Source organism: Gopherus flavomarginatus, chromosome 4, assembly GCF_025201925.1.
Source record: "Gopherus flavomarginatus isolate rGopFla2 chromosome 4, rGopFla2.mat.asm, whole genome shotgun sequence".
NCBI classification, from domain to species: Eukaryota; Metazoa; Chordata; order Testudines; family Testudinidae; genus Gopherus; species Gopherus flavomarginatus.
Window position 1 is genome coordinate 76,644,283 of NC_066620.1, and position 15,546 is coordinate 76,659,828.

The 15,546-nt window shown below is 68.0% G+C and overlaps 63 non-coding genes across 63 annotated transcripts; all 63 read right to left on the reverse strand.

The window, feature by feature from the left end:
• Positions 1–46: 46 nt before the first annotated feature.
• Positions 47–129, reverse strand: TRNAL-UAG (transfer RNA leucine (anticodon UAG)). Its single transcript has one exon. It is a non-coding gene; the product is annotated as a tRNA-Leu (tRNA).
• Positions 130–235: 106 nt separating this feature from the next.
• TRNAL-CAG (transfer RNA leucine (anticodon CAG)) lies at positions 236–319 on the reverse strand. The gene has a single exon. It is a non-coding gene; the product is annotated as a tRNA-Leu (tRNA).
• A 152-nt stretch (positions 320–471) lies between these two features.
• TRNAL-AAG (transfer RNA leucine (anticodon AAG)) lies at positions 472–554 on the reverse strand. Its single transcript has one exon. It is a non-coding gene; the product is annotated as a tRNA-Leu (tRNA).
• A 236-nt stretch (positions 555–790) lies between these two features.
• On the reverse strand, positions 791–873 carry TRNAL-UAG (transfer RNA leucine (anticodon UAG)). The gene has a single exon. It is a non-coding gene; the product is annotated as a tRNA-Leu (tRNA).
• A 106-nt stretch (positions 874–979) lies between these two features.
• Positions 980–1,063, reverse strand: TRNAL-CAG (transfer RNA leucine (anticodon CAG)). The gene has a single exon. It is a non-coding gene; the product is annotated as a tRNA-Leu (tRNA).
• A 152-nt stretch (positions 1,064–1,215) lies between these two features.
• Positions 1,216–1,298, reverse strand: TRNAL-AAG (transfer RNA leucine (anticodon AAG)). The gene has a single exon. It is a non-coding gene; the product is annotated as a tRNA-Leu (tRNA).
• Positions 1,299–1,534: 236 nt separating this feature from the next.
• TRNAL-UAG (transfer RNA leucine (anticodon UAG)) lies at positions 1,535–1,617 on the reverse strand. Its single transcript has one exon. It is a non-coding gene; the product is annotated as a tRNA-Leu (tRNA).
• Positions 1,618–1,723: 106 nt separating this feature from the next.
• Positions 1,724–1,807, reverse strand: TRNAL-CAG (transfer RNA leucine (anticodon CAG)). Its single transcript has one exon. It is a non-coding gene; the product is annotated as a tRNA-Leu (tRNA).
• Positions 1,808–1,959: 152 nt separating this feature from the next.
• On the reverse strand, positions 1,960–2,042 carry TRNAL-AAG (transfer RNA leucine (anticodon AAG)). Its single transcript has one exon. It is a non-coding gene; the product is annotated as a tRNA-Leu (tRNA).
• Positions 2,043–2,278: 236 nt separating this feature from the next.
• TRNAL-UAG (transfer RNA leucine (anticodon UAG)) lies at positions 2,279–2,361 on the reverse strand. Its single transcript has one exon. It is a non-coding gene; the product is annotated as a tRNA-Leu (tRNA).
• Positions 2,362–2,467: 106 nt separating this feature from the next.
• TRNAL-CAG (transfer RNA leucine (anticodon CAG)) lies at positions 2,468–2,551 on the reverse strand. The gene has a single exon. It is a non-coding gene; the product is annotated as a tRNA-Leu (tRNA).
• Positions 2,552–2,703: 152 nt separating this feature from the next.
• TRNAL-AAG (transfer RNA leucine (anticodon AAG)) lies at positions 2,704–2,786 on the reverse strand. Its single transcript has one exon. It is a non-coding gene; the product is annotated as a tRNA-Leu (tRNA).
• Positions 2,787–3,022: 236 nt separating this feature from the next.
• On the reverse strand, positions 3,023–3,105 carry TRNAL-UAG (transfer RNA leucine (anticodon UAG)). Its single transcript has one exon. It is a non-coding gene; the product is annotated as a tRNA-Leu (tRNA).
• Positions 3,106–3,211: 106 nt separating this feature from the next.
• TRNAL-CAG (transfer RNA leucine (anticodon CAG)) lies at positions 3,212–3,295 on the reverse strand. The gene has a single exon. It is a non-coding gene; the product is annotated as a tRNA-Leu (tRNA).
• Positions 3,296–3,447: 152 nt separating this feature from the next.
• On the reverse strand, positions 3,448–3,530 carry TRNAL-AAG (transfer RNA leucine (anticodon AAG)). Its single transcript has one exon. It is a non-coding gene; the product is annotated as a tRNA-Leu (tRNA).
• A 236-nt stretch (positions 3,531–3,766) lies between these two features.
• Positions 3,767–3,849, reverse strand: TRNAL-UAG (transfer RNA leucine (anticodon UAG)). Its single transcript has one exon. It is a non-coding gene; the product is annotated as a tRNA-Leu (tRNA).
• Positions 3,850–3,955: 106 nt separating this feature from the next.
• TRNAL-CAG (transfer RNA leucine (anticodon CAG)) lies at positions 3,956–4,039 on the reverse strand. The gene has a single exon. It is a non-coding gene; the product is annotated as a tRNA-Leu (tRNA).
• Positions 4,040–4,191: 152 nt separating this feature from the next.
• TRNAL-AAG (transfer RNA leucine (anticodon AAG)) lies at positions 4,192–4,274 on the reverse strand. The gene has a single exon. It is a non-coding gene; the product is annotated as a tRNA-Leu (tRNA).
• A 236-nt stretch (positions 4,275–4,510) lies between these two features.
• Positions 4,511–4,593, reverse strand: TRNAL-UAG (transfer RNA leucine (anticodon UAG)). Its single transcript has one exon. It is a non-coding gene; the product is annotated as a tRNA-Leu (tRNA).
• Positions 4,594–4,699: 106 nt separating this feature from the next.
• Positions 4,700–4,783, reverse strand: TRNAL-CAG (transfer RNA leucine (anticodon CAG)). The gene has a single exon. It is a non-coding gene; the product is annotated as a tRNA-Leu (tRNA).
• Positions 4,784–4,935: 152 nt separating this feature from the next.
• On the reverse strand, positions 4,936–5,018 carry TRNAL-AAG (transfer RNA leucine (anticodon AAG)). Its single transcript has one exon. It is a non-coding gene; the product is annotated as a tRNA-Leu (tRNA).
• Positions 5,019–5,254: 236 nt separating this feature from the next.
• Positions 5,255–5,337, reverse strand: TRNAL-UAG (transfer RNA leucine (anticodon UAG)). Its single transcript has one exon. It is a non-coding gene; the product is annotated as a tRNA-Leu (tRNA).
• A 106-nt stretch (positions 5,338–5,443) lies between these two features.
• TRNAL-CAG (transfer RNA leucine (anticodon CAG)) lies at positions 5,444–5,527 on the reverse strand. The gene has a single exon. It is a non-coding gene; the product is annotated as a tRNA-Leu (tRNA).
• A 152-nt stretch (positions 5,528–5,679) lies between these two features.
• On the reverse strand, positions 5,680–5,762 carry TRNAL-AAG (transfer RNA leucine (anticodon AAG)). The gene has a single exon. It is a non-coding gene; the product is annotated as a tRNA-Leu (tRNA).
• Positions 5,763–5,998: 236 nt separating this feature from the next.
• TRNAL-UAG (transfer RNA leucine (anticodon UAG)) lies at positions 5,999–6,081 on the reverse strand. The gene has a single exon. It is a non-coding gene; the product is annotated as a tRNA-Leu (tRNA).
• A 106-nt stretch (positions 6,082–6,187) lies between these two features.
• Positions 6,188–6,271, reverse strand: TRNAL-CAG (transfer RNA leucine (anticodon CAG)). Its single transcript has one exon. It is a non-coding gene; the product is annotated as a tRNA-Leu (tRNA).
• A 152-nt stretch (positions 6,272–6,423) lies between these two features.
• Positions 6,424–6,506, reverse strand: TRNAL-AAG (transfer RNA leucine (anticodon AAG)). Its single transcript has one exon. It is a non-coding gene; the product is annotated as a tRNA-Leu (tRNA).
• A 236-nt stretch (positions 6,507–6,742) lies between these two features.
• Positions 6,743–6,825, reverse strand: TRNAL-UAG (transfer RNA leucine (anticodon UAG)). The gene has a single exon. It is a non-coding gene; the product is annotated as a tRNA-Leu (tRNA).
• A 106-nt stretch (positions 6,826–6,931) lies between these two features.
• Positions 6,932–7,015, reverse strand: TRNAL-CAG (transfer RNA leucine (anticodon CAG)). The gene has a single exon. It is a non-coding gene; the product is annotated as a tRNA-Leu (tRNA).
• Positions 7,016–7,167: 152 nt separating this feature from the next.
• TRNAL-AAG (transfer RNA leucine (anticodon AAG)) lies at positions 7,168–7,250 on the reverse strand. Its single transcript has one exon. It is a non-coding gene; the product is annotated as a tRNA-Leu (tRNA).
• A 236-nt stretch (positions 7,251–7,486) lies between these two features.
• Positions 7,487–7,569, reverse strand: TRNAL-UAG (transfer RNA leucine (anticodon UAG)). Its single transcript has one exon. It is a non-coding gene; the product is annotated as a tRNA-Leu (tRNA).
• A 106-nt stretch (positions 7,570–7,675) lies between these two features.
• On the reverse strand, positions 7,676–7,759 carry TRNAL-CAG (transfer RNA leucine (anticodon CAG)). Its single transcript has one exon. It is a non-coding gene; the product is annotated as a tRNA-Leu (tRNA).
• A 152-nt stretch (positions 7,760–7,911) lies between these two features.
• Positions 7,912–7,994, reverse strand: TRNAL-AAG (transfer RNA leucine (anticodon AAG)). The gene has a single exon. It is a non-coding gene; the product is annotated as a tRNA-Leu (tRNA).
• A 236-nt stretch (positions 7,995–8,230) lies between these two features.
• On the reverse strand, positions 8,231–8,313 carry TRNAL-UAG (transfer RNA leucine (anticodon UAG)). Its single transcript has one exon. It is a non-coding gene; the product is annotated as a tRNA-Leu (tRNA).
• Positions 8,314–8,419: 106 nt separating this feature from the next.
• Positions 8,420–8,503, reverse strand: TRNAL-CAG (transfer RNA leucine (anticodon CAG)). The gene has a single exon. It is a non-coding gene; the product is annotated as a tRNA-Leu (tRNA).
• A 152-nt stretch (positions 8,504–8,655) lies between these two features.
• Positions 8,656–8,738, reverse strand: TRNAL-AAG (transfer RNA leucine (anticodon AAG)). The gene has a single exon. It is a non-coding gene; the product is annotated as a tRNA-Leu (tRNA).
• Positions 8,739–8,974: 236 nt separating this feature from the next.
• On the reverse strand, positions 8,975–9,057 carry TRNAL-UAG (transfer RNA leucine (anticodon UAG)). The gene has a single exon. It is a non-coding gene; the product is annotated as a tRNA-Leu (tRNA).
• A 106-nt stretch (positions 9,058–9,163) lies between these two features.
• On the reverse strand, positions 9,164–9,247 carry TRNAL-CAG (transfer RNA leucine (anticodon CAG)). Its single transcript has one exon. It is a non-coding gene; the product is annotated as a tRNA-Leu (tRNA).
• A 152-nt stretch (positions 9,248–9,399) lies between these two features.
• Positions 9,400–9,482, reverse strand: TRNAL-AAG (transfer RNA leucine (anticodon AAG)). Its single transcript has one exon. It is a non-coding gene; the product is annotated as a tRNA-Leu (tRNA).
• A 236-nt stretch (positions 9,483–9,718) lies between these two features.
• TRNAL-UAG (transfer RNA leucine (anticodon UAG)) lies at positions 9,719–9,801 on the reverse strand. Its single transcript has one exon. It is a non-coding gene; the product is annotated as a tRNA-Leu (tRNA).
• Positions 9,802–9,907: 106 nt separating this feature from the next.
• On the reverse strand, positions 9,908–9,991 carry TRNAL-CAG (transfer RNA leucine (anticodon CAG)). Its single transcript has one exon. It is a non-coding gene; the product is annotated as a tRNA-Leu (tRNA).
• A 152-nt stretch (positions 9,992–10,143) lies between these two features.
• Positions 10,144–10,226, reverse strand: TRNAL-AAG (transfer RNA leucine (anticodon AAG)). The gene has a single exon. It is a non-coding gene; the product is annotated as a tRNA-Leu (tRNA).
• Positions 10,227–10,462: 236 nt separating this feature from the next.
• Positions 10,463–10,545, reverse strand: TRNAL-UAG (transfer RNA leucine (anticodon UAG)). Its single transcript has one exon. It is a non-coding gene; the product is annotated as a tRNA-Leu (tRNA).
• A 106-nt stretch (positions 10,546–10,651) lies between these two features.
• TRNAL-CAG (transfer RNA leucine (anticodon CAG)) lies at positions 10,652–10,735 on the reverse strand. Its single transcript has one exon. It is a non-coding gene; the product is annotated as a tRNA-Leu (tRNA).
• A 152-nt stretch (positions 10,736–10,887) lies between these two features.
• TRNAL-AAG (transfer RNA leucine (anticodon AAG)) lies at positions 10,888–10,970 on the reverse strand. The gene has a single exon. It is a non-coding gene; the product is annotated as a tRNA-Leu (tRNA).
• Positions 10,971–11,206: 236 nt separating this feature from the next.
• Positions 11,207–11,289, reverse strand: TRNAL-UAG (transfer RNA leucine (anticodon UAG)). Its single transcript has one exon. It is a non-coding gene; the product is annotated as a tRNA-Leu (tRNA).
• A 106-nt stretch (positions 11,290–11,395) lies between these two features.
• Positions 11,396–11,479, reverse strand: TRNAL-CAG (transfer RNA leucine (anticodon CAG)). The gene has a single exon. It is a non-coding gene; the product is annotated as a tRNA-Leu (tRNA).
• A 152-nt stretch (positions 11,480–11,631) lies between these two features.
• TRNAL-AAG (transfer RNA leucine (anticodon AAG)) lies at positions 11,632–11,714 on the reverse strand. The gene has a single exon. It is a non-coding gene; the product is annotated as a tRNA-Leu (tRNA).
• Positions 11,715–11,950: 236 nt separating this feature from the next.
• TRNAL-UAG (transfer RNA leucine (anticodon UAG)) lies at positions 11,951–12,033 on the reverse strand. Its single transcript has one exon. It is a non-coding gene; the product is annotated as a tRNA-Leu (tRNA).
• Positions 12,034–12,139: 106 nt separating this feature from the next.
• Positions 12,140–12,223, reverse strand: TRNAL-CAG (transfer RNA leucine (anticodon CAG)). The gene has a single exon. It is a non-coding gene; the product is annotated as a tRNA-Leu (tRNA).
• A 152-nt stretch (positions 12,224–12,375) lies between these two features.
• TRNAL-AAG (transfer RNA leucine (anticodon AAG)) lies at positions 12,376–12,458 on the reverse strand. The gene has a single exon. It is a non-coding gene; the product is annotated as a tRNA-Leu (tRNA).
• Positions 12,459–12,694: 236 nt separating this feature from the next.
• TRNAL-UAG (transfer RNA leucine (anticodon UAG)) lies at positions 12,695–12,777 on the reverse strand. Its single transcript has one exon. It is a non-coding gene; the product is annotated as a tRNA-Leu (tRNA).
• A 106-nt stretch (positions 12,778–12,883) lies between these two features.
• On the reverse strand, positions 12,884–12,967 carry TRNAL-CAG (transfer RNA leucine (anticodon CAG)). The gene has a single exon. It is a non-coding gene; the product is annotated as a tRNA-Leu (tRNA).
• Positions 12,968–13,119: 152 nt separating this feature from the next.
• On the reverse strand, positions 13,120–13,202 carry TRNAL-AAG (transfer RNA leucine (anticodon AAG)). Its single transcript has one exon. It is a non-coding gene; the product is annotated as a tRNA-Leu (tRNA).
• A 236-nt stretch (positions 13,203–13,438) lies between these two features.
• On the reverse strand, positions 13,439–13,521 carry TRNAL-UAG (transfer RNA leucine (anticodon UAG)). Its single transcript has one exon. It is a non-coding gene; the product is annotated as a tRNA-Leu (tRNA).
• A 106-nt stretch (positions 13,522–13,627) lies between these two features.
• TRNAL-CAG (transfer RNA leucine (anticodon CAG)) lies at positions 13,628–13,711 on the reverse strand. Its single transcript has one exon. It is a non-coding gene; the product is annotated as a tRNA-Leu (tRNA).
• Positions 13,712–13,863: 152 nt separating this feature from the next.
• TRNAL-AAG (transfer RNA leucine (anticodon AAG)) lies at positions 13,864–13,946 on the reverse strand. Its single transcript has one exon. It is a non-coding gene; the product is annotated as a tRNA-Leu (tRNA).
• Positions 13,947–14,182: 236 nt separating this feature from the next.
• On the reverse strand, positions 14,183–14,265 carry TRNAL-UAG (transfer RNA leucine (anticodon UAG)). The gene has a single exon. It is a non-coding gene; the product is annotated as a tRNA-Leu (tRNA).
• Positions 14,266–14,371: 106 nt separating this feature from the next.
• On the reverse strand, positions 14,372–14,455 carry TRNAL-CAG (transfer RNA leucine (anticodon CAG)). The gene has a single exon. It is a non-coding gene; the product is annotated as a tRNA-Leu (tRNA).
• Positions 14,456–14,607: 152 nt separating this feature from the next.
• Positions 14,608–14,690, reverse strand: TRNAL-AAG (transfer RNA leucine (anticodon AAG)). Its single transcript has one exon. It is a non-coding gene; the product is annotated as a tRNA-Leu (tRNA).
• A 236-nt stretch (positions 14,691–14,926) lies between these two features.
• On the reverse strand, positions 14,927–15,009 carry TRNAL-UAG (transfer RNA leucine (anticodon UAG)). The gene has a single exon. It is a non-coding gene; the product is annotated as a tRNA-Leu (tRNA).
• Positions 15,010–15,115: 106 nt separating this feature from the next.
• On the reverse strand, positions 15,116–15,199 carry TRNAL-CAG (transfer RNA leucine (anticodon CAG)). Its single transcript has one exon. It is a non-coding gene; the product is annotated as a tRNA-Leu (tRNA).
• Positions 15,200–15,351: 152 nt separating this feature from the next.
• On the reverse strand, positions 15,352–15,434 carry TRNAL-AAG (transfer RNA leucine (anticodon AAG)). The gene has a single exon. It is a non-coding gene; the product is annotated as a tRNA-Leu (tRNA).
• Positions 15,435–15,546: the final 112 nt, after the last annotated feature.

A 15,546-nucleotide genomic window follows, 5' to 3' on the forward strand; every position in this document is an offset into this window, starting at 1 on the left:
AAAGAAGCGAAGCGAGCCCCAAGGAAACAAAAGCCCTGCCCACGGCTGTCAGGAGTGGGATTCGAACCCACGCCTCCGGAGGAGACTGCGGCCTAAACGCAGCGCCTTGGACCGCTCGGCCACCCTGACCAAGCTAGCAGGGGAGCCCCTTTGGGTAGGAGTCGAAGAAAAACATCCCCGCCACAGGGCTCTCCCTCCACGGGCCACAGCTCCAAGGGGCTGGAAAGAGAGGCCTTGTCAGGGGTGGGATTTGAACCCACGTCTCCAGGAGGAGACTGCGACCTGAACGCAGCGCCTTAGACCGCTCGGCCACCCTGACGACCTACGGTACCCCGCGTCGGGAGCTGTGGGCCGAGAGGCCAACGCTCAAGCGCACCGGAAGCGGCGGCCCGCTGCCGCGGTCTCTTCCCTAGCGCCAAGAAAAGAGGCCCAGGCAAGAGGCGGCCAGGCCGCGAGTGGCAGAGAAGGGACTGTCAGGGGTGGGATTCGAACCCACGCCTCCGGAGGAGACTGCGACCTTAACGCAGCGCCTTGGACCGCTCGGCCACCCTGACCCGGGGCCGGCCGGCTGCCGGCGCTCCCTTGCCCGCCACTGGCGGGGGCGGCTGGCGCACGCCGCCCTCCCGAGTCCCTCTGTGGCTTCGACGGGGCGCAGGCCAGAGTGGGCGCGCCTTTTCGGCAAAGCCGCAGGGGAGGAAGCGGGAACTCCGCCTCTGACCAGCTCTACAGCAAGCGCCCGCCCAAAAAGAAGCGAAGCGAGCCCCAAGGAAACAAAAGCCCTGCCCACGGCTGTCAGGAGTGGGATTCGAACCCACGCCTCCGGAGGAGACTGCGGCCTAAACGCAGCGCCTTGGACCGCTCGGCCACCCTGACCAAGCTAGCAGGGGAGCCCCTTTGGGTAGGAGTCGAAGAAAAACATCCCCGCCACAGGGCTCTCCCTCCACGGGCCACAGCTCCAAGGGGCTGGAAAGAGAGGCCTTGTCAGGGGTGGGATTTGAACCCACGTCTCCAGGAGGAGACTGCGACCTGAACGCAGCGCCTTAGACCGCTCGGCCACCCTGACGACCTACGGTACCCCGCGTCGGGAGCTGTGGGCCGAGAGGCCAACGCTCAAGCGCACCGGAAGCGGCGGCCCGCTGCCGCGGTCTCTTCCCTAGCGCCAAGAAAAGAGGCCCAGGCAAGAGGCGGCCAGGCCGCGAGTGGCAGAGAAGGGACTGTCAGGGGTGGGATTCGAACCCACGCCTCCGGAGGAGACTGCGACCTTAACGCAGCGCCTTGGACCGCTCGGCCACCCTGACCCGGGGCCGGCCGGCTGCCGGCGCTCCCTTGCCCGCCACTGGCGGGGGCGGCTGGCGCACGCCGCCCTCCCGAGTCCCTCTGTGGCTTCGACGGGGCGCAGGCCAGAGTGGGCGCGCCTTTTCGGCAAAGCCGCAGGGGAGGAAGCGGGAACTCCGCCTCTGACCAGCTCTACAGCAAGCGCCCGCCCAAAAAGAAGCGAAGCGAGCCCCAAGGAAACAAAAGCCCTGCCCACGGCTGTCAGGAGTGGGATTCGAACCCACGCCTCCGGAGGAGACTGCGGCCTAAACGCAGCGCCTTGGACCGCTCGGCCACCCTGACCAAGCTAGCAGGGGAGCCCCTTTGGGTAGGAGTCGAAGAAAAACATCCCCGCCACAGGGCTCTCCCTCCACGGGCCACAGCTCCAAGGGGCTGGAAAGAGAGGCCTTGTCAGGGGTGGGATTTGAACCCACGTCTCCAGGAGGAGACTGCGACCTGAACGCAGCGCCTTAGACCGCTCGGCCACCCTGACGACCTACGGTACCCCGCGTCGGGAGCTGTGGGCCGAGAGGCCAACGCTCAAGCGCACCGGAAGCGGCGGCCCGCTGCCGCGGTCTCTTCCCTAGCGCCAAGAAAAGAGGCCCAGGCAAGAGGCGGCCAGGCCGCGAGTGGCAGAGAAGGGACTGTCAGGGGTGGGATTCGAACCCACGCCTCCGGAGGAGACTGCGACCTTAACGCAGCGCCTTGGACCGCTCGGCCACCCTGACCCGGGGCCGGCCGGCTGCCGGCGCTCCCTTGCCCGCCACTGGCGGGGGCGGCTGGCGCACGCCGCCCTCCCGAGTCCCTCTGTGGCTTCGACGGGGCGCAGGCCAGAGTGGGCGCGCCTTTTCGGCAAAGCCGCAGGGGAGGAAGCGGGAACTCCGCCTCTGACCAGCTCTACAGCAAGCGCCCGCCCAAAAAGAAGCGAAGCGAGCCCCAAGGAAACAAAAGCCCTGCCCACGGCTGTCAGGAGTGGGATTCGAACCCACGCCTCCGGAGGAGACTGCGGCCTAAACGCAGCGCCTTGGACCGCTCGGCCACCCTGACCAAGCTAGCAGGGGAGCCCCTTTGGGTAGGAGTCGAAGAAAAACATCCCCGCCACAGGGCTCTCCCTCCACGGGCCACAGCTCCAAGGGGCTGGAAAGAGAGGCCTTGTCAGGGGTGGGATTTGAACCCACGTCTCCAGGAGGAGACTGCGACCTGAACGCAGCGCCTTAGACCGCTCGGCCACCCTGACGACCTACGGTACCCCGCGTCGGGAGCTGTGGGCCGAGAGGCCAACGCTCAAGCGCACCGGAAGCGGCGGCCCGCTGCCGCGGTCTCTTCCCTAGCGCCAAGAAAAGAGGCCCAGGCAAGAGGCGGCCAGGCCGCGAGTGGCAGAGAAGGGACTGTCAGGGGTGGGATTCGAACCCACGCCTCCGGAGGAGACTGCGACCTTAACGCAGCGCCTTGGACCGCTCGGCCACCCTGACCCGGGGCCGGCCGGCTGCCGGCGCTCCCTTGCCCGCCACTGGCGGGGGCGGCTGGCGCACGCCGCCCTCCCGAGTCCCTCTGTGGCTTCGACGGGGCGCAGGCCAGAGTGGGCGCGCCTTTTCGGCAAAGCCGCAGGGGAGGAAGCGGGAACTCCGCCTCTGACCAGCTCTACAGCAAGCGCCCGCCCAAAAAGAAGCGAAGCGAGCCCCAAGGAAACAAAAGCCCTGCCCACGGCTGTCAGGAGTGGGATTCGAACCCACGCCTCCGGAGGAGACTGCGGCCTAAACGCAGCGCCTTGGACCGCTCGGCCACCCTGACCAAGCTAGCAGGGGAGCCCCTTTGGGTAGGAGTCGAAGAAAAACATCCCCGCCACAGGGCTCTCCCTCCACGGGCCACAGCTCCAAGGGGCTGGAAAGAGAGGCCTTGTCAGGGGTGGGATTTGAACCCACGTCTCCAGGAGGAGACTGCGACCTGAACGCAGCGCCTTAGACCGCTCGGCCACCCTGACGACCTACGGTACCCCGCGTCGGGAGCTGTGGGCCGAGAGGCCAACGCTCAAGCGCACCGGAAGCGGCGGCCCGCTGCCGCGGTCTCTTCCCTAGCGCCAAGAAAAGAGGCCCAGGCAAGAGGCGGCCAGGCCGCGAGTGGCAGAGAAGGGACTGTCAGGGGTGGGATTCGAACCCACGCCTCCGGAGGAGACTGCGACCTTAACGCAGCGCCTTGGACCGCTCGGCCACCCTGACCCGGGGCCGGCCGGCTGCCGGCGCTCCCTTGCCCGCCACTGGCGGGGGCGGCTGGCGCACGCCGCCCTCCCGAGTCCCTCTGTGGCTTCGACGGGGCGCAGGCCAGAGTGGGCGCGCCTTTTCGGCAAAGCCGCAGGGGAGGAAGCGGGAACTCCGCCTCTGACCAGCTCTACAGCAAGCGCCCGCCCAAAAAGAAGCGAAGCGAGCCCCAAGGAAACAAAAGCCCTGCCCACGGCTGTCAGGAGTGGGATTCGAACCCACGCCTCCGGAGGAGACTGCGGCCTAAACGCAGCGCCTTGGACCGCTCGGCCACCCTGACCAAGCTAGCAGGGGAGCCCCTTTGGGTAGGAGTCGAAGAAAAACATCCCCGCCACAGGGCTCTCCCTCCACGGGCCACAGCTCCAAGGGGCTGGAAAGAGAGGCCTTGTCAGGGGTGGGATTTGAACCCACGTCTCCAGGAGGAGACTGCGACCTGAACGCAGCGCCTTAGACCGCTCGGCCACCCTGACGACCTACGGTACCCCGCGTCGGGAGCTGTGGGCCGAGAGGCCAACGCTCAAGCGCACCGGAAGCGGCGGCCCGCTGCCGCGGTCTCTTCCCTAGCGCCAAGAAAAGAGGCCCAGGCAAGAGGCGGCCAGGCCGCGAGTGGCAGAGAAGGGACTGTCAGGGGTGGGATTCGAACCCACGCCTCCGGAGGAGACTGCGACCTTAACGCAGCGCCTTGGACCGCTCGGCCACCCTGACCCGGGGCCGGCCGGCTGCCGGCGCTCCCTTGCCCGCCACTGGCGGGGGCGGCTGGCGCACGCCGCCCTCCCGAGTCCCTCTGTGGCTTCGACGGGGCGCAGGCCAGAGTGGGCGCGCCTTTTCGGCAAAGCCGCAGGGGAGGAAGCGGGAACTCCGCCTCTGACCAGCTCTACAGCAAGCGCCCGCCCAAAAAGAAGCGAAGCGAGCCCCAAGGAAACAAAAGCCCTGCCCACGGCTGTCAGGAGTGGGATTCGAACCCACGCCTCCGGAGGAGACTGCGGCCTAAACGCAGCGCCTTGGACCGCTCGGCCACCCTGACCAAGCTAGCAGGGGAGCCCCTTTGGGTAGGAGTCGAAGAAAAACATCCCCGCCACAGGGCTCTCCCTCCACGGGCCACAGCTCCAAGGGGCTGGAAAGAGAGGCCTTGTCAGGGGTGGGATTTGAACCCACGTCTCCAGGAGGAGACTGCGACCTGAACGCAGCGCCTTAGACCGCTCGGCCACCCTGACGACCTACGGTACCCCGCGTCGGGAGCTGTGGGCCGAGAGGCCAACGCTCAAGCGCACCGGAAGCGGCGGCCCGCTGCCGCGGTCTCTTCCCTAGCGCCAAGAAAAGAGGCCCAGGCAAGAGGCGGCCAGGCCGCGAGTGGCAGAGAAGGGACTGTCAGGGGTGGGATTCGAACCCACGCCTCCGGAGGAGACTGCGACCTTAACGCAGCGCCTTGGACCGCTCGGCCACCCTGACCCGGGGCCGGCCGGCTGCCGGCGCTCCCTTGCCCGCCACTGGCGGGGGCGGCTGGCGCACGCCGCCCTCCCGAGTCCCTCTGTGGCTTCGACGGGGCGCAGGCCAGAGTGGGCGCGCCTTTTCGGCAAAGCCGCAGGGGAGGAAGCGGGAACTCCGCCTCTGACCAGCTCTACAGCAAGCGCCCGCCCAAAAAGAAGCGAAGCGAGCCCCAAGGAAACAAAAGCCCTGCCCACGGCTGTCAGGAGTGGGATTCGAACCCACGCCTCCGGAGGAGACTGCGGCCTAAACGCAGCGCCTTGGACCGCTCGGCCACCCTGACCAAGCTAGCAGGGGAGCCCCTTTGGGTAGGAGTCGAAGAAAAACATCCCCGCCACAGGGCTCTCCCTCCACGGGCCACAGCTCCAAGGGGCTGGAAAGAGAGGCCTTGTCAGGGGTGGGATTTGAACCCACGTCTCCAGGAGGAGACTGCGACCTGAACGCAGCGCCTTAGACCGCTCGGCCACCCTGACGACCTACGGTACCCCGCGTCGGGAGCTGTGGGCCGAGAGGCCAACGCTCAAGCGCACCGGAAGCGGCGGCCCGCTGCCGCGGTCTCTTCCCTAGCGCCAAGAAAAGAGGCCCAGGCAAGAGGCGGCCAGGCCGCGAGTGGCAGAGAAGGGACTGTCAGGGGTGGGATTCGAACCCACGCCTCCGGAGGAGACTGCGACCTTAACGCAGCGCCTTGGACCGCTCGGCCACCCTGACCCGGGGCCGGCCGGCTGCCGGCGCTCCCTTGCCCGCCACTGGCGGGGGCGGCTGGCGCACGCCGCCCTCCCGAGTCCCTCTGTGGCTTCGACGGGGCGCAGGCCAGAGTGGGCGCGCCTTTTCGGCAAAGCCGCAGGGGAGGAAGCGGGAACTCCGCCTCTGACCAGCTCTACAGCAAGCGCCCGCCCAAAAAGAAGCGAAGCGAGCCCCAAGGAAACAAAAGCCCTGCCCACGGCTGTCAGGAGTGGGATTCGAACCCACGCCTCCGGAGGAGACTGCGGCCTAAACGCAGCGCCTTGGACCGCTCGGCCACCCTGACCAAGCTAGCAGGGGAGCCCCTTTGGGTAGGAGTCGAAGAAAAACATCCCCGCCACAGGGCTCTCCCTCCACGGGCCACAGCTCCAAGGGGCTGGAAAGAGAGGCCTTGTCAGGGGTGGGATTTGAACCCACGTCTCCAGGAGGAGACTGCGACCTGAACGCAGCGCCTTAGACCGCTCGGCCACCCTGACGACCTACGGTACCCCGCGTCGGGAGCTGTGGGCCGAGAGGCCAACGCTCAAGCGCACCGGAAGCGGCGGCCCGCTGCCGCGGTCTCTTCCCTAGCGCCAAGAAAAGAGGCCCAGGCAAGAGGCGGCCAGGCCGCGAGTGGCAGAGAAGGGACTGTCAGGGGTGGGATTCGAACCCACGCCTCCGGAGGAGACTGCGACCTTAACGCAGCGCCTTGGACCGCTCGGCCACCCTGACCCGGGGCCGGCCGGCTGCCGGCGCTCCCTTGCCCGCCACTGGCGGGGGCGGCTGGCGCACGCCGCCCTCCCGAGTCCCTCTGTGGCTTCGACGGGGCGCAGGCCAGAGTGGGCGCGCCTTTTCGGCAAAGCCGCAGGGGAGGAAGCGGGAACTCCGCCTCTGACCAGCTCTACAGCAAGCGCCCGCCCAAAAAGAAGCGAAGCGAGCCCCAAGGAAACAAAAGCCCTGCCCACGGCTGTCAGGAGTGGGATTCGAACCCACGCCTCCGGAGGAGACTGCGGCCTAAACGCAGCGCCTTGGACCGCTCGGCCACCCTGACCAAGCTAGCAGGGGAGCCCCTTTGGGTAGGAGTCGAAGAAAAACATCCCCGCCACAGGGCTCTCCCTCCACGGGCCACAGCTCCAAGGGGCTGGAAAGAGAGGCCTTGTCAGGGGTGGGATTTGAACCCACGTCTCCAGGAGGAGACTGCGACCTGAACGCAGCGCCTTAGACCGCTCGGCCACCCTGACGACCTACGGTACCCCGCGTCGGGAGCTGTGGGCCGAGAGGCCAACGCTCAAGCGCACCGGAAGCGGCGGCCCGCTGCCGCGGTCTCTTCCCTAGCGCCAAGAAAAGAGGCCCAGGCAAGAGGCGGCCAGGCCGCGAGTGGCAGAGAAGGGACTGTCAGGGGTGGGATTCGAACCCACGCCTCCGGAGGAGACTGCGACCTTAACGCAGCGCCTTGGACCGCTCGGCCACCCTGACCCGGGGCCGGCCGGCTGCCGGCGCTCCCTTGCCCGCCACTGGCGGGGGCGGCTGGCGCACGCCGCCCTCCCGAGTCCCTCTGTGGCTTCGACGGGGCGCAGGCCAGAGTGGGCGCGCCTTTTCGGCAAAGCCGCAGGGGAGGAAGCGGGAACTCCGCCTCTGACCAGCTCTACAGCAAGCGCCCGCCCAAAAAGAAGCGAAGCGAGCCCCAAGGAAACAAAAGCCCTGCCCACGGCTGTCAGGAGTGGGATTCGAACCCACGCCTCCGGAGGAGACTGCGGCCTAAACGCAGCGCCTTGGACCGCTCGGCCACCCTGACCAAGCTAGCAGGGGAGCCCCTTTGGGTAGGAGTCGAAGAAAAACATCCCCGCCACAGGGCTCTCCCTCCACGGGCCACAGCTCCAAGGGGCTGGAAAGAGAGGCCTTGTCAGGGGTGGGATTTGAACCCACGTCTCCAGGAGGAGACTGCGACCTGAACGCAGCGCCTTAGACCGCTCGGCCACCCTGACGACCTACGGTACCCCGCGTCGGGAGCTGTGGGCCGAGAGGCCAACGCTCAAGCGCACCGGAAGCGGCGGCCCGCTGCCGCGGTCTCTTCCCTAGCGCCAAGAAAAGAGGCCCAGGCAAGAGGCGGCCAGGCCGCGAGTGGCAGAGAAGGGACTGTCAGGGGTGGGATTCGAACCCACGCCTCCGGAGGAGACTGCGACCTTAACGCAGCGCCTTGGACCGCTCGGCCACCCTGACCCGGGGCCGGCCGGCTGCCGGCGCTCCCTTGCCCGCCACTGGCGGGGGCGGCTGGCGCACGCCGCCCTCCCGAGTCCCTCTGTGGCTTCGACGGGGCGCAGGCCAGAGTGGGCGCGCCTTTTCGGCAAAGCCGCAGGGGAGGAAGCGGGAACTCCGCCTCTGACCAGCTCTACAGCAAGCGCCCGCCCAAAAAGAAGCGAAGCGAGCCCCAAGGAAACAAAAGCCCTGCCCACGGCTGTCAGGAGTGGGATTCGAACCCACGCCTCCGGAGGAGACTGCGGCCTAAACGCAGCGCCTTGGACCGCTCGGCCACCCTGACCAAGCTAGCAGGGGAGCCCCTTTGGGTAGGAGTCGAAGAAAAACATCCCCGCCACAGGGCTCTCCCTCCACGGGCCACAGCTCCAAGGGGCTGGAAAGAGAGGCCTTGTCAGGGGTGGGATTTGAACCCACGTCTCCAGGAGGAGACTGCGACCTGAACGCAGCGCCTTAGACCGCTCGGCCACCCTGACGACCTACGGTACCCCGCGTCGGGAGCTGTGGGCCGAGAGGCCAACGCTCAAGCGCACCGGAAGCGGCGGCCCGCTGCCGCGGTCTCTTCCCTAGCGCCAAGAAAAGAGGCCCAGGCAAGAGGCGGCCAGGCCGCGAGTGGCAGAGAAGGGACTGTCAGGGGTGGGATTCGAACCCACGCCTCCGGAGGAGACTGCGACCTTAACGCAGCGCCTTGGACCGCTCGGCCACCCTGACCCGGGGCCGGCCGGCTGCCGGCGCTCCCTTGCCCGCCACTGGCGGGGGCGGCTGGCGCACGCCGCCCTCCCGAGTCCCTCTGTGGCTTCGACGGGGCGCAGGCCAGAGTGGGCGCGCCTTTTCGGCAAAGCCGCAGGGGAGGAAGCGGGAACTCCGCCTCTGACCAGCTCTACAGCAAGCGCCCGCCCAAAAAGAAGCGAAGCGAGCCCCAAGGAAACAAAAGCCCTGCCCACGGCTGTCAGGAGTGGGATTCGAACCCACGCCTCCGGAGGAGACTGCGGCCTAAACGCAGCGCCTTGGACCGCTCGGCCACCCTGACCAAGCTAGCAGGGGAGCCCCTTTGGGTAGGAGTCGAAGAAAAACATCCCCGCCACAGGGCTCTCCCTCCACGGGCCACAGCTCCAAGGGGCTGGAAAGAGAGGCCTTGTCAGGGGTGGGATTTGAACCCACGTCTCCAGGAGGAGACTGCGACCTGAACGCAGCGCCTTAGACCGCTCGGCCACCCTGACGACCTACGGTACCCCGCGTCGGGAGCTGTGGGCCGAGAGGCCAACGCTCAAGCGCACCGGAAGCGGCGGCCCGCTGCCGCGGTCTCTTCCCTAGCGCCAAGAAAAGAGGCCCAGGCAAGAGGCGGCCAGGCCGCGAGTGGCAGAGAAGGGACTGTCAGGGGTGGGATTCGAACCCACGCCTCCGGAGGAGACTGCGACCTTAACGCAGCGCCTTGGACCGCTCGGCCACCCTGACCCGGGGCCGGCCGGCTGCCGGCGCTCCCTTGCCCGCCACTGGCGGGGGCGGCTGGCGCACGCCGCCCTCCCGAGTCCCTCTGTGGCTTCGACGGGGCGCAGGCCAGAGTGGGCGCGCCTTTTCGGCAAAGCCGCAGGGGAGGAAGCGGGAACTCCGCCTCTGACCAGCTCTACAGCAAGCGCCCGCCCAAAAAGAAGCGAAGCGAGCCCCAAGGAAACAAAAGCCCTGCCCACGGCTGTCAGGAGTGGGATTCGAACCCACGCCTCCGGAGGAGACTGCGGCCTAAACGCAGCGCCTTGGACCGCTCGGCCACCCTGACCAAGCTAGCAGGGGAGCCCCTTTGGGTAGGAGTCGAAGAAAAACATCCCCGCCACAGGGCTCTCCCTCCACGGGCCACAGCTCCAAGGGGCTGGAAAGAGAGGCCTTGTCAGGGGTGGGATTTGAACCCACGTCTCCAGGAGGAGACTGCGACCTGAACGCAGCGCCTTAGACCGCTCGGCCACCCTGACGACCTACGGTACCCCGCGTCGGGAGCTGTGGGCCGAGAGGCCAACGCTCAAGCGCACCGGAAGCGGCGGCCCGCTGCCGCGGTCTCTTCCCTAGCGCCAAGAAAAGAGGCCCAGGCAAGAGGCGGCCAGGCCGCGAGTGGCAGAGAAGGGACTGTCAGGGGTGGGATTCGAACCCACGCCTCCGGAGGAGACTGCGACCTTAACGCAGCGCCTTGGACCGCTCGGCCACCCTGACCCGGGGCCGGCCGGCTGCCGGCGCTCCCTTGCCCGCCACTGGCGGGGGCGGCTGGCGCACGCCGCCCTCCCGAGTCCCTCTGTGGCTTCGACGGGGCGCAGGCCAGAGTGGGCGCGCCTTTTCGGCAAAGCCGCAGGGGAGGAAGCGGGAACTCCGCCTCTGACCAGCTCTACAGCAAGCGCCCGCCCAAAAAGAAGCGAAGCGAGCCCCAAGGAAACAAAAGCCCTGCCCACGGCTGTCAGGAGTGGGATTCGAACCCACGCCTCCGGAGGAGACTGCGGCCTAAACGCAGCGCCTTGGACCGCTCGGCCACCCTGACCAAGCTAGCAGGGGAGCCCCTTTGGGTAGGAGTCGAAGAAAAACATCCCCGCCACAGGGCTCTCCCTCCACGGGCCACAGCTCCAAGGGGCTGGAAAGAGAGGCCTTGTCAGGGGTGGGATTTGAACCCACGTCTCCAGGAGGAGACTGCGACCTGAACGCAGCGCCTTAGACCGCTCGGCCACCCTGACGACCTACGGTACCCCGCGTCGGGAGCTGTGGGCCGAGAGGCCAACGCTCAAGCGCACCGGAAGCGGCGGCCCGCTGCCGCGGTCTCTTCCCTAGCGCCAAGAAAAGAGGCCCAGGCAAGAGGCGGCCAGGCCGCGAGTGGCAGAGAAGGGACTGTCAGGGGTGGGATTCGAACCCACGCCTCCGGAGGAGACTGCGACCTTAACGCAGCGCCTTGGACCGCTCGGCCACCCTGACCCGGGGCCGGCCGGCTGCCGGCGCTCCCTTGCCCGCCACTGGCGGGGGCGGCTGGCGCACGCCGCCCTCCCGAGTCCCTCTGTGGCTTCGACGGGGCGCAGGCCAGAGTGGGCGCGCCTTTTCGGCAAAGCCGCAGGGGAGGAAGCGGGAACTCCGCCTCTGACCAGCTCTACAGCAAGCGCCCGCCCAAAAAGAAGCGAAGCGAGCCCCAAGGAAACAAAAGCCCTGCCCACGGCTGTCAGGAGTGGGATTCGAACCCACGCCTCCGGAGGAGACTGCGGCCTAAACGCAGCGCCTTGGACCGCTCGGCCACCCTGACCAAGCTAGCAGGGGAGCCCCTTTGGGTAGGAGTCGAAGAAAAACATCCCCGCCACAGGGCTCTCCCTCCACGGGCCACAGCTCCAAGGGGCTGGAAAGAGAGGCCTTGTCAGGGGTGGGATTTGAACCCACGTCTCCAGGAGGAGACTGCGACCTGAACGCAGCGCCTTAGACCGCTCGGCCACCCTGACGACCTACGGTACCCCGCGTCGGGAGCTGTGGGCCGAGAGGCCAACGCTCAAGCGCACCGGAAGCGGCGGCCCGCTGCCGCGGTCTCTTCCCTAGCGCCAAGAAAAGAGGCCCAGGCAAGAGGCGGCCAGGCCGCGAGTGGCAGAGAAGGGACTGTCAGGGGTGGGATTCGAACCCACGCCTCCGGAGGAGACTGCGACCTTAACGCAGCGCCTTGGACCGCTCGGCCACCCTGACCCGGGGCCGGCCGGCTGCCGGCGCTCCCTTGCCCGCCACTGGCGGGGGCGGCTGGCGCACGCCGCCCTCCCGAGTCCCTCTGTGGCTTCGACGGGGCGCAGGCCAGAGTGGGCGCGCCTTTTCGGCAAAGCCGCAGGGGAGGAAGCGGGAACTCCGCCTCTGACCAGCTCTACAGCAAGCGCCCGCCCAAAAAGAAGCGAAGCGAGCCCCAAGGAAACAAAAGCCCTGCCCACGGCTGTCAGGAGTGGGATTCGAACCCACGCCTCCGGAGGAGACTGCGGCCTAAACGCAGCGCCTTGGACCGCTCGGCCACCCTGACCAAGCTAGCAGGGGAGCCCCTTTGGGTAGGAGTCGAAGAAAAACATCCCCGCCACAGGGCTCTCCCTCCACGGGCCACAGCTCCAAGGGGCTGGAAAGAGAGGCCTTGTCAGGGGTGGGATTTGAACCCACGTCTCCAGGAGGAGACTGCGACCTGAACGCAGCGCCTTAGACCGCTCGGCCACCCTGACGACCTACGGTACCCCGCGTCGGGAGCTGTGGGCCGAGAGGCCAACGCTCAAGCGCACCGGAAGCGGCGGCCCGCTGCCGCGGTCTCTTCCCTAGCGCCAAGAAAAGAGGCCCAGGCAAGAGGCGGCCAGGCCGCGAGTGGCAGAGAAGGGACTGTCAGGGGTGGGATTCGAACCCACGCCTCCGGAGGAGACTGCGACCTTAACGCAGCGCCTTGGACCGCTCGGCCACCCTGACCCGGGGCCGGCCGGCTGCCGGCGCTCCCTTGCCCGCCACTGGCGGGGGCGGCTGGCGCACGCCGCCCTCCCGAGTCCCTCTGTGGCTTCGACGGGGCGCAGGCCAGAGTGGGCGCGCCTTTTCGGCAAAGCCGCAGGGGAGGAAGCGGGAACTCCGCCTCTGACCAGCTCTACAGCAAGCGCCCGCCCAAAAAGAAGCGAAGCGAGCCCCAAGGAAACAAAAGCCCTGCCCACGGCTGTCAGGAGTGGGATTCGAACCCACGCCTCCGGAGGAGACTGCGGCCTAAACGCAGCGCCTTGGACCGCTCGGCCACCCTGACCAAGCTAGCAGGGGAGCCCCTTTGGGTAGGAGTCGAAGAAAAACATCCCCGCCACAGGGCTCTCCCTCCACGGGCCACAGCTCCAAGGGGCTGGAAAGAGAGGCCTTGTCAGGGGTGGGATTTGAACCCACGTCTCCAGGAGGAGACTGCGACCTGAACGCAGCGCCTTAGACCGCTCGGCCACCCTGACGACCTACGGTACCCCGCGTCGGGAGCTGTGGGCCGAGAGGCCAACGCTCAAGCGCACCGGAAGCGGCGGCCCGCTGCCGCGGTCTCTTCCCTAGCGCCAAGAAAAGAGGCCCAGGCAAGAGGCGGCCAGGCCGCGAGTGGCAGAGAAGGGACTGTCAGGGGTGGGATTCGAACCCACGCCTCCGGAGGAGACTGCGACCTTAACGCAGCGCCTTGGACCGCTCGGCCACCCTGACCCGGGGCCGGCCGGCTGCCGGCGCTCCCTTGCCCGCCACTGGCGGGGGCGGCTGGCGCACGCCGCCCTCCCGAGTCCCTCTGTGGCTTCGACGGGGCGCAGGCCAGAGTGGGCGCGCCTTTTCGGCAAAGCCGCAGGGGAGGAAGCGGGAACTCCGCCTCTGACCAGCTCTACAGCAAGCGCCCGCCCAAAAAGAAGCGAAGCGAGCCCCAAGGAAACAAAAGCCCTGCCCACGGCTGTCAGGAGTGGGATTCGAACCCACGCCTCCGGAGGAGACTGCGGCCTAAACGCAGCGCCTTGGACCGCTCGGCCACCCTGACCAAGCTAGCAGGGGAGCCCCTTTGGGTAGGAGTCGAAGAAAAACATCCCCGCCACAGGGCTCTCCCTCCACGGGCCACAGCTCCAAGGGGCTGGAAAGAGAGGCCTTGTCAGGGGTGGGATTTGAACCCACGTCTCCAGGAGGAGACTGCGACCTGAACGCAGCGCCTTAGACCGCTCGGCCACCCTGACGACCTACGGTACCCCGCGTCGGGAGCTGTGGGCCGAGAGGCCAACGCTCAAGCGCACCGGAAGCGGCGGCCCGCTGCCGCGGTCTCTTCCCTAGCGCCAAGAAAAGAGGCCCAGGCAAGAGGCGGCCAGGCCGCGAGTGGCAGAGAAGGGACTGTCAGGGGTGGGATTCGAACCCACGCCTCCGGAGGAGACTGCGACCTTAACGCAGCGCCTTGGACCGCTCGGCCACCCTGACCCGGGGCCGGCCGGCTGCCGGCGCTCCCTTGCCCGCCACTGGCGGGGGCGGCTGGCGCACGCCGCCCTCCCGAGTCCCTCTGTGGCTTCGACGGGGCGCAGGCCAGAGTGGGCGCGCCTTTTCGGCAAAGCCGCAGGGGAGGAAGCGGGAACTCCGCCTCTGACCAGCTCTACAGCAAGCGCCCGCCCAAAAAGAAGCGAAGCGAGCCCCAAGGAAACAAAAGCCCTGCCCACGGCTGTCAGGAGTGGGATTCGAACCCACGCCTCCGGAGGAGACTGCGGCCTAAACGCAGCGCCTTGGACCGCTCGGCCACCCTGACCAAGCTAGCAGGGGAGCCCCTTTGGGTAGGAGTCGAAGAAAAACATCCCCGCCACAGGGCTCTCCCTCCACGGGCCACAGCTCCAAGGGGCTGGAAAGAGAGGCCTTGTCAGGGGTGGGATTTGAACCCACGTCTCCAGGAGGAGACTGCGACCTGAACGCAGCGCCTTAGACCGCTCGGCCACCCTGACGACCTACGGTACCCCGCGTCGGGAGCTGTGGGCCGAGAGGCCAACGCTCAAGCGCACCGGAAGCGGCGGCCCGCTGCCGCGGTCTCTTCCCTAGCGCCAAGAAAAGAGGCCCAGGCAAGAGGCGGCCAGGCCGCGAGTGGCAGAGAAGGGACTGTCAGGGGTGGGATTCGAACCCACGCCTCCGGAGGAGACTGCGACCTTAACGCAGCGCCTTGGACCGCTCGGCCACCCTGACCCGGGGCCGGCCGGCTGCCGGCGCTCCCTTGCCCGCCACTGGCGGGGGCGGCTGGCGCACGCCGCCCTCCCGAGTCCCTCTGTGGCTTCGACGGGGCGCAGGCCAGAGTGGGCGCGCCTTTTCGGCAAAGCCGCAGGGGAGGAAGCGGGAACTCCGCCTCTGACCAGCTCTACAGCAAGCGCCCGCCCAAAAAGAAGCGAAGCGAGCCCCAAGGAAACAAAAGCCCTGCCCACGGCTGTCAGGAGTGGGATTCGAACCCACGCCTCCGGAGGAGACTGCGGCCTAAACGCAGCGCCTTGGACCGCTCGGCCACCCTGACCAAGCTAGCAGGGGAGCCCCTTTGGGTAGGAGTCGAAGAAAAACATCCCCGCCACAGGGCTCTCCCTCCACGGGCCACAGCTCCAAGGGGCTGGAAAGAGAGGCCTTGTCAGGGGTGGGATTTGAACCCACGTCTCCAGGAGGAGACTGCGACCTGAACGCAGCGCCTTAGACCGCTCGGCCACCCTGACGACCTACGGTACCCCGCGTCGGGAGCTGTGGGCCGAGAGGCCAACGCTCAAGCGCACCGGAAGCGGCGGCCCGCTGCCGCGGTCTCTTCCCTAGCGCCAAGAAAAGAGGCCCAGGCAAGAGGCGGCCAGGCCGCGAGTGGCAGAGAAGGGACTGTCAGGGGTGGGATTCGAACCCACGCCTCCGGAGGAGACTGCGACCTTAACGCAGCGCCTTGGACCGCTCGGCCACCCTGACCCGGGGCCGGCCGGCTGCCGGCGCTCCCTTGCCCGCCACTGGCGGGGGCGGCTGGCGCACGCCGCCCTCCCGAGTCCCTCTGTGGCTTCGACGGGGCGCAGGCCAGAGTGGG